The sequence below is a fragment of the Meleagris gallopavo genome, chromosome 5 (genome assembly GCF_000146605.3).
Source record: "Meleagris gallopavo isolate NT-WF06-2002-E0010 breed Aviagen turkey brand Nicholas breeding stock chromosome 5, Turkey_5.1, whole genome shotgun sequence".
Lineage (NCBI taxonomy): Eukaryota > Metazoa > Chordata > Aves > Galliformes > Phasianidae > Meleagris > Meleagris gallopavo.
In genome coordinates, this window is record NC_015015.2 from 32,020,452 (window position 1) to 32,029,840 (window position 9,389).

The following is a 9,389-nucleotide window of genomic DNA, read 5'->3' on the forward strand; positions in this document are numbered from 1 at the left end:
AGTGTGATTGTTGTTTTTCCTCTCAATTTTCTATGGAGTATTTTGTTTCTTGTATTTCAGCCAAGTAGGAACATTTCCTGTTTCAAAACTTCTAAATATTTGTTTTCTTCTTTTTATTCTTATTTTAATTTAGAGGTTTAAGCGGTTTCAATTGGAACAAAGAAATTCATATGTTGAAACAGTATAAATAAAATTATTGCAGAAGTGATTCATTGTAAGTGAGATGAATGTCCATACAAAGTACAAATGAGAAAACACAGAAATAGGATCATTGTGTGTATTAGCAACAGTGCTTATAGATTCATCATGGCTCACAACAAAGGTATTTATAAGTGGATCTCCCGCCTCTGTCACATGCTGTCATTGCTTTGAATTGACTGCTGTTAAGTGTCTGTAATCCCAAGCCCTAGGATCTTGTCCTACATGTTTACCCCACTTGGTATGCCTGTGAGTATTTAAAATGAAAATGAACTCTAAACTTTATATGTGTTAATAACAAAGGATTTTAATCCCTTAAAACCCATATTTATGATTTTTTTACTATAGTTTATAAAATATATGTTCAATCTGATAGCTTACATTTGCCAGTTTTGCCAGTTAAGGTTGGTTACTGCCTACAATTTTTTTACCTTGTTAGGATGTCATGGCAATGAAATTAAGGAAGATGTTCATGGAGGAAGAGAAGCATAGAATAACAGCAGCCACTGGGCACATTTTTAATAGAAAGTGTTGACAGCTTTTGTAGCTGTAACTTACTTGTCATATAGAAAACACAATAATATTTTATGGTATAGAAGGGTGATGACAGATACAGATACACTACAACTACTACTTGCGTGTTTATGTTGAGATGTTGAGAAGTCCATTAAAACTATCATATCCCATCCCACCTCAAAGGTCATTGTTCAAATCATATAATGGTTTGTGTTGAAAGGGACCTTAAAGATCAGATAGATCCAAGTCTCCTGCCATAGGCAGGGATATCTTCTGTAGATCAGGCTAACCAAAGCCCTATCCAGCAGGGTTATGAACACTTCCAGGGATGAGGCATCCACATTCATCTCTGGGCAACCTGTTCCAAGGCCTCACCATCCTCTTAATAAATAATTTGTTCCCATGGTCTAATCTAAATCTACCCTCTTTTATTTTAAAGCCATCATTCCTTGTCTTTTTGCTCCCTGATAAAGGGTATCTCCCTGTCTTTCCTGTTGGCCTCCTTTAAGGACTGGAAGGCCATCAAAAGGACTCCAACAGTCTTCTCTAATCTAAACAATCCCTACTCTTAGCCTGTTTTCATAGAAATGCTCCAGCCTTCTTCTGAGTCTTCTGGACTCATTTTAACAGGGTTGTTTTTTGCACAGAGCCAGAGCTGAATGCCATAGTTCAGGCACAAACTCTACAAAAGGTCAGCAGAGGGGAAGAATCATCTCCATTGACCTGCTGATCGCTATTCATTTGATGTAGCCCAGGAAGCAATTGGCTTTCTTTGCTGCAGGCATATATTGCCTACTCATTTTGAATTTTTCATCCAACACCAGTAAGTCCTTCTCCACAGGGCTGTTCTCAATCCATTCATCACCCAGCCTTTATACATGCTTGGGATTGCCCTGACTTGTTGAACTTTATGAGGTTAGCACAGGCTCAGTTCTCAAACCTCTAAAGGTCCTCCTAGATGGCCTCACTTCCCTCCAGTGTGAGTCACACCAGATCTTTGCAAACTTGCTGAGAGTGCACTCCATCCTACTGTCCATGTCACTGACAGAGATATTAAATAATACTGATCCTAATACCAACACTTAAAGGGCCAAACAGATCTGTAGCTGGTCTCCACAAAGATAATCAAGCTGCTGACTCTAACTCTTTGAGTGGGACCCTATCCACCAAGCAGACTACCTGTTAAATCCACATCTCTACAGTTTGGAGACAAGGATATTATGTAGGACAGTGTCAAATGCTTTACACAAGTCCTGGTAGATTACATCAGTTTGTTTTCCCTTATCCACTAGTGCTGTAACCCTGTCACATAAGGCCACCAAATTTGTCAGACATTATTTGCCTTTAGTGAAGCCATGGTGGCACACTCTCCATTCTTCAGATGCCATAGCATAGTTTCCAGGATCTGCCTGTATTTCCTGCCTAATTAACTGTTCAGCCCAAAAAATATTTTTTCTTGCCCAATGAATTTACTGTGCTTTTTGACTACTTACTATTTTAGGAAGATGTGACAATGGGTAGTACTAAACTATTGCATGTGTTAAGGAAAGCACAAATAACATAGTGATGCTTGAAAACGAGTATGTTAAAACTTTATCAAATGCTAGTATCTAACTGTAGTAGTAAAAGTGTAAGCAGTAAACACAGGTAGTGCAGCCAAATTCAAATAAATTATTTTGCATCAGAATTGGAAAGATTTGGTTCAGTTATACAAATCCTCATTCACTTTATAGATATATGTTGTTATATTCAACACCTTTTTCCCCCAAAACAATCAAAACACCAAAATGTTTTCTTCTGCTTTTCCACAACTTTTTATACAGAAGATTTCTTCTACTAAAATATAATTTTGATGGTTTTAGGAAATATTTATACCTCAAATGCTTGTATATATGTCTTGTATGAATGGAAAGATTATCATAATTATCTTTTGGACTGCATGGGTGTATTATTCATTATTACATCATTATACTGTGGAGGAACTGGGTTGTAATATACATGTCCAAAGATTATGCATCAGTTAAAAATCATTAAAATAAATTTATCTCTTTATTACATTTGTAACATTAATGAAAAAAAAAAAATTGTCAGCTTTCCAGGAACATTTTTTTAATTTAGAACCTCTAAGATTTCATAGGAAAATATATCATGTAATCAAACAGAAATGCTTGGAATTATAGATTCTGCAACACCATATTATATTCTGTGGAAGTCACTTATGGAAAAAAAAAAACAAACCTATTCTCATAGTATTCAGCTTCATCTTAATAAAACACATGATGACAGCAGGCACTAGTTGAATTTAAGTTTGAATTACATTTTATTGTGATTGTGTTTTCGGCATTCAGTTTAATGAAATAATATTCTTTGTGAATCCTGACATTTGAAAACAAAGCTGAAGATTGTAATTAATTTATTAAATTAAACAGTTCTCCTTTGTATAGTGTATTACACTGTTTTCCTTAAAAGATCTTAAATTACTGGAATTTCATTTTAATTTGAAAGCCTTTATAATAAAAGAAAAATGATTATCTATTACAAAACAAATATATATACATCTATGTACATACATGCATTTTTGTATATATGTGAACAGAAATAAGGCAGATTCTCATTAATGATGTACGTTCATCTCATTAATGATTTGTGTTTTATATGTATATTTATGTGCTTTTATATGTATATTTATGCATGTATTCATATACAAAATCTTGCAGCAATGTTGAGCCCTCTAGTGGTAAGAAAATTCTCAGTTAGGAAGGCTTTCTCAAATTTTATCTCTCTTAAATGGCAGGTGTCCAAACTCAACAACGCTATTATACCATCATAGATGTTCAGAATGACTTCCCATAGTCAAGACGGGTCTGTATTTATTTGAAAATACAGTTCTTCTAAAAGAAGAGTACTTATGATACACTAATGATAGTTTGTAATATCTGTTTCAGAAAAACCACAACAACACGTGAATACTGTCAAACTAATTCTGTCAAGTAAGTATCTTCACTCTCAACATCAAATTATGTACTTCCACAGGTAAGTACCAAATGGTACAGAATAAAAGTCTGCTTTTCAAATTGAAATGAATGTTTACCTAATTTGGCCTTTCCACACCAAAATAAAAGATTTTATTCTTCAGTGACCATGAACATTGTTTCAACCAGATTATTTTGTGTCACTTCTACATACTACATACTAATTACCATTTTTCTAATAGCTTTTTGTCTAGTTTAACTTTAGATGTTAAAAATAATGGGAGGATCTAAAGAAATGTAGAGTCTTCATTCTTAATGATTTTAGTAATGTGGAGGCTTTTGAGCCATTCAGATTCTTATAAGTGATTATCAAGCATAACTTCTTAGGAATATTACAGCTTTCTTTCTCCATGTGATGCATCTATTTGGTTCCCTTTGTTAAAATATGAACATCTTATAACACTCAAGATATATATAACATACAAACAACAACATCAGCTGTACAAATAAGAAACTGTGGTGTGGAGGGGCAGGATCCGCAAGTGGATTTTCTCATCTAATCTAGTATGTAATGAGTGAACTTTAAGAATGTGAACTTTCATTCGAATTGTGCTTACAAGCAAAAAAGTCTGCAAAATTGCCAATGCATATAGAGAATTAGATACCTGTTAGAAGTTCATGTAGTACTTCAGTTTTTGCTTTGGCAATGATTCAGTCCATTCAAGAAAAGCCAAAGCCCTGCAAGGAAAAGGTAACTGGACATTCTTCAGTGTACGATCCCCAAATCCAACAGATGTCCTTGGCTCATGCTAAGCACATAGGATCAGGCTTTGTATTTGACGTAGAAGTGAGCATTTGCTTCATAAATATGCAGACAATTCATTCATTGAATAAAGCATACTAATGTCTAATTCAAAAGGGAAAGCTGGAGTTCCAGACTTTGTTACAAAGCTTGTCTGTGTATCATGCAAGAAGGAGCAACTGGATAAAAGAATAAAATACTTCTAGAGCAGTGATAATACTACAAAGCTGCCTTCTTTCTAACCAGTGGTCACATTGCTGGTCTACCTGCAGGAGCCATTGTGTGCTCTCCTAGTAAATCCTAATGGTTTTTTGTTTTTTTGTTTTTTGTTTTTGTGTGTGTGAAAGCAACTCATTTCACTAGAAGAAATAGAGAATATCTATAGCCTAACTCATAGTGTGATAGAGATTGTGGGGATTTTTTTTTAATCGATTCTATGGATTGTTCCAGTAAAATGAATTTTGTTAAGAGATAAAGATTTCATATTTATCAGTAATATGAAAAAAAAAAAATCACAAAAAAACACCCTGTTACCTACGTACTGGGAGTATACTATAATTACTACTGGAATTGGGATAGAGCAGCAGAAACACACCAAACCTTCAAAAATAAAGATGTTAGTTTATAAGAAGAAACAACTTAATTCCCTTACTGTAAGAGCCCGGAACTGTAAAACAGCAACAAATAGAAGCTTCTCCTAAAAGTAGGAAAGAAAAACCTGAATCTTGAACAGACTGAATTTTAGACAACTTCCTAAGATGATTAAAATACGAGTTTTTGATTCAAAAGTATTATTGAATGGCAGCCTGATAAGAAAAGAAATTACAAACTGCTAGTGTGAAGTCATCAAGTTAGGTTGTACTTTCAGGCTGCTTTCTCCTTTGCACTTGATATTACTAGCATCTCCTCTGCATCTTCCAAGTACAGGTAGCATTATTAAATCATGGAAACAGAATCATGGAATGGCTTGGGCTGGAGAGGACCTTAAAGATCATCTAGTTCCATCTCCCTGCCCTGGGCAGGATTGCCAACCACTGGATCAAGCTGCCTATGGCCTCATCCATTCCTGGGTGAGCTGTATCCATGATGAGATGGAAAGTGACAACTCCAGTGTCCTGCAAAGCAAGTTGGGAAGAAATTTTGCAAACCAAAACTAACAGGATGAGTTTCAGTTCTTTCTCATGGTATGTGTGGCACTTTCTGTATCCATCATCAATTTCTCTACTACAGCAGAGGAAATAAATCTAAAACTCATAAATGCAATATATCTTCCAGAATTGCCTTTTAATTCCCAGTGATTACATTGTGTTCAGTTTCTGATAATAAGATCATAGATGTGTGCTGCCAGATATATTTTTACTTCCCTTCAATACACCAGATAAATTTAGTTAGTTACATTTTTTAACATAGTGCAAGATTCTCCACTATGTGTTCTTTTATTTTATTGTGTATTCTCTACAGAATTTCCCATCTCCATTTCCCTTTAATATTAATTCAAAACTTTTGTTAGTTCTCTTTTCACAGAAGTACAGAAAGCTCAGGTTAAGAATATAATCTATGATAATACTTAAGTCTACTTCAGTCACTTTTTTTCCTAGGTAGATTCTGCCATCCTTGTCATATAAACTGCATTTTTTAATCTGAAACATGTATTTGTTTGGCTGTATTAAATCAAATCAAATTTTCTAGATCCTGCCCATTTAAACATTTTCATTTATATACCATACTAGTAATCCATCCCTTAGTTATCAGGATCTCTTAGTTATCAGGATCTGCTAATCATCAAGTCGTTATTAAACTGTATGCAATGTTCATTGATATAGACACTTGTCAATAACTTTCATAGTCTTCTCCCTTCCTCCCATTCTTCATTCAAAGTGGAGATGAGAATTATTATGTAACAAATTTGAACAAGTTAAAATAACTTCCCCTTTTGAATTGTATTTTGCATACAATTTATGCATAATCTTTTGCTTGTTCATCCTCTATAGGGATCCAGCAACCAGACCCAAAAGACTGCAAAATAGGTATAGAAAGAGGTTTCTTCTGTAGCGAGACAGAAATCCCAAAAGATGATGGGGGAAAAAAACTAACTAAAACAATCTTGTTGATTGATGTGTTTCTGACAAAAGGAAACATGCTTCTAGCTCATAGCTGTAAATTTCTTCCATGAGCTATAGTGTTTGAATAAAAAATAAAGCACCCTTCACTGCATATAGTGAGTTAATTCCAAGTGTTATGTATTGATGGAAGGACTTCTGATCACCATGCCCATACTCAGTCAAAATTAAAAAAGAAAAATCACAGAAAAGTCTAACAAAGAAAGGCAACCTCGTAAGTCTGTACTGTGGTTGCCTATAAAACCTATCCATTCCCTACTTTTCCTTTGATATAATAGTGCTGTTCTTTTTTTCACAGCACATTATCCTGCTGTTCAGGATATTGTATGCATGAGTTGATTGAAACCTTAAAATATATAAAATATCTCATTAAAATATTGCTTTTTTGGGCCTAGAAAAACTGTCATGAAATATGAAATAATATACTTACTGATTCTATACTGTCAAATCAAAATGCATTTTCCTAATATTTTAATTTAAGTACAAATAATTAAGTTAAAATAAAGTAAAATGAAGATACTGGAGAATTATAAAGGCAGTTAAGACTCCTGAAGACTCTAATTGACATTACTTTCTCCCAATTTTTTTCCACACTTCTTACATAAGAAGAATACTCTCTATTCCCAATGTCGATATTTTATATAATAACATTTTAAACTATTTTAAAAGCATGAATGTTTTAAAGCTTTTTATGCCTTTCTGGTTTGCTGTGATTGTTGCTGGTGCATTAAAAACATTTAATGAACTTTCATATGGCAAAAAGAAGAGAGCTTGACTCAGGTCAAAGCTAGATAAAAACATCTTAATATGATAAAAAAAAATGTTTAAACAATTACTTCTCTCTTCAGTTGAATTAAATAATGCAACACTGTTCTGAAGTTGTATACTGAAGGTCTAATAATATACCAGATGCACTAAGTGTAATTTTAATATTCAATTTTATGACTCATTTCTTTTCCAAAAAAGTCAGTTTTAAGATAGCATAATTTTGAAACTGGTTAGAAAGTCCACTGTTGGTGCAATGTAAGTAAGCTATTGGCCTCTATGATTTACCTAATTCATCTTTAGCTGTCTGCTTTTAAACATGATATATAAAATATATAAAATATGAAATAGTTTTTAATTTTATTCTATTTCTTTGGGAAGTTTTGTCTGTGCACTAGACTAGACAGATTTTTTTTTTTTAAGGCAGTAAATGTGCATAGAAGTGGAGCAACCATAAAGAAATAAGTATATATACATAATGCATTGTCTCAGATACATAGAAAGAAATACTTGATGAAAGAAAAGAGGTTTAATTAGGCTGTAACTTTTAGCAATTTAAGTTTTCTGGGAATTGGCCCACAGTAGCTCAGACTGCAAGGGTTAGCATTACTTAACATTTCCACTTGCTGGACAGCTGCTTCCAGTATTCACCACTTCACAGTACAGCCAGTTTCTAGGACTTTACATATTAGAAAGGCTACTGAAAGCTTTAAGTCTGTTTTACTCTTCTTAAGAAATGGCCTTTCTTATCTCTATTCAAATTGCCAAGAGATGACAATGCATGCAACTAACCCACTCCACTTTACTGTGGCTGTGAGGACGGAAAAAATCCCAACTATGTCCACTCCAGCAGCAGGAGAAATTCTATTCCACTTCCAAAAAAAAAAAAAAGGTGGTGAAGATGTAGTGTCCATGTAATAGTGATTAATAATTTATAATTTGTATCACAATTAATAGTAGCCATGATAATTCTCTAGCAGTCACGGCAGAAAGAAAAGGCTCAGTCTGATATGGAAGTTTTATGCTGTCCCTTTCTTATGCGCAGGCTATGAAAAAGTACACAGAACAGAAATAAAGATGTGATATTTGGACACTTACTCCTTTAATTTTAATTTTGCTAAATGCTCTATTTGTACTCTTTGAAAGGGCAGAATCCTGGCTGAGCAGTGCTTAAATAAACTAGTGTACTGATATCCAAAGTCTAGGTTGCACCTCTGTCTCCTGTACAAAACTTCTATGCAACATCTGTAGTAAACTGTAAGAGAGTAAGTTCTGTTAAATTTCAAATAATAAAACATCACCAAATCAATACCATCATGTTTTCTTATTAAAATGTATTAAATGATATTATTTAACATTAAAGATTGAAAGATTGACTAATTCTTCTAAGAGATTTACAAGTAGGATTTTAAAATGGAAGTTAACAATTGTTTTATACAACTCTGTACTATTACAACGGAAATTCATCCGCAGTAAAGTTAATAAAAAGAACATTCCTTAAACCTTAGTGTTTTAAAACTACAGGGTACTCTGTGAAACTAAATAAAACAGTAATCTCTGAAAAGTCTAAAATTTAAACAAAAATAGATTTACAACCTTCTCTGTTAGGACCAAGCATAAATGCTGTAGTAGATTTACCTGCTACCTTCCAGAAATTAGGATTAGAATATAAGTATCTATGGAGAGCACAAAGTATGTTATTTCAAAATCATCAGTAAGTAAATCTTGTTGTATTTTTCTTGATCACAGGGGAAAATGGATCTTTCTCTCACTTCCAGGACAGATTTGTGTCTTTTTTCATTAAAACAACTAGAACTTGAACCAGTAAAGCTGGGAACGAGGGAAAAGAAATAGAAACTAAGGAAAGTAAAAAGTTTGAAGGCAACTGAAAATTGATAAATAAGTGTCAGAGTAGAAAACGATGGCAGTTTGCCAACCAGCTGCGAAAACTAATTCAGCTTTAGATAAAGAGATTTTAAGGGGGAAAAGGACAAGCAAACTTCAGAAAAAGGAAAA

The 9,389-nt window shown here is 33.6% G+C and overlaps 1 long non-coding RNA gene across 1 annotated transcript in view; it reads left to right on the forward strand.

Annotated features, from left to right (window-relative positions):
• The first annotated feature begins 19 nt into the window (after positions 1-19).
• Positions 20-9,389, forward strand: part of LOC116216676 — a 53,443-nt gene continuing 44,073 nt past the window's right edge. Inside the window, exon 1 of the long non-coding RNA XR_004159933.1 lies at positions 20-3,704. This is a non-coding gene — a long non-coding RNA (uncharacterized LOC116216676). The remainder of the gene's footprint in view (positions 3,705-9,389) is intronic.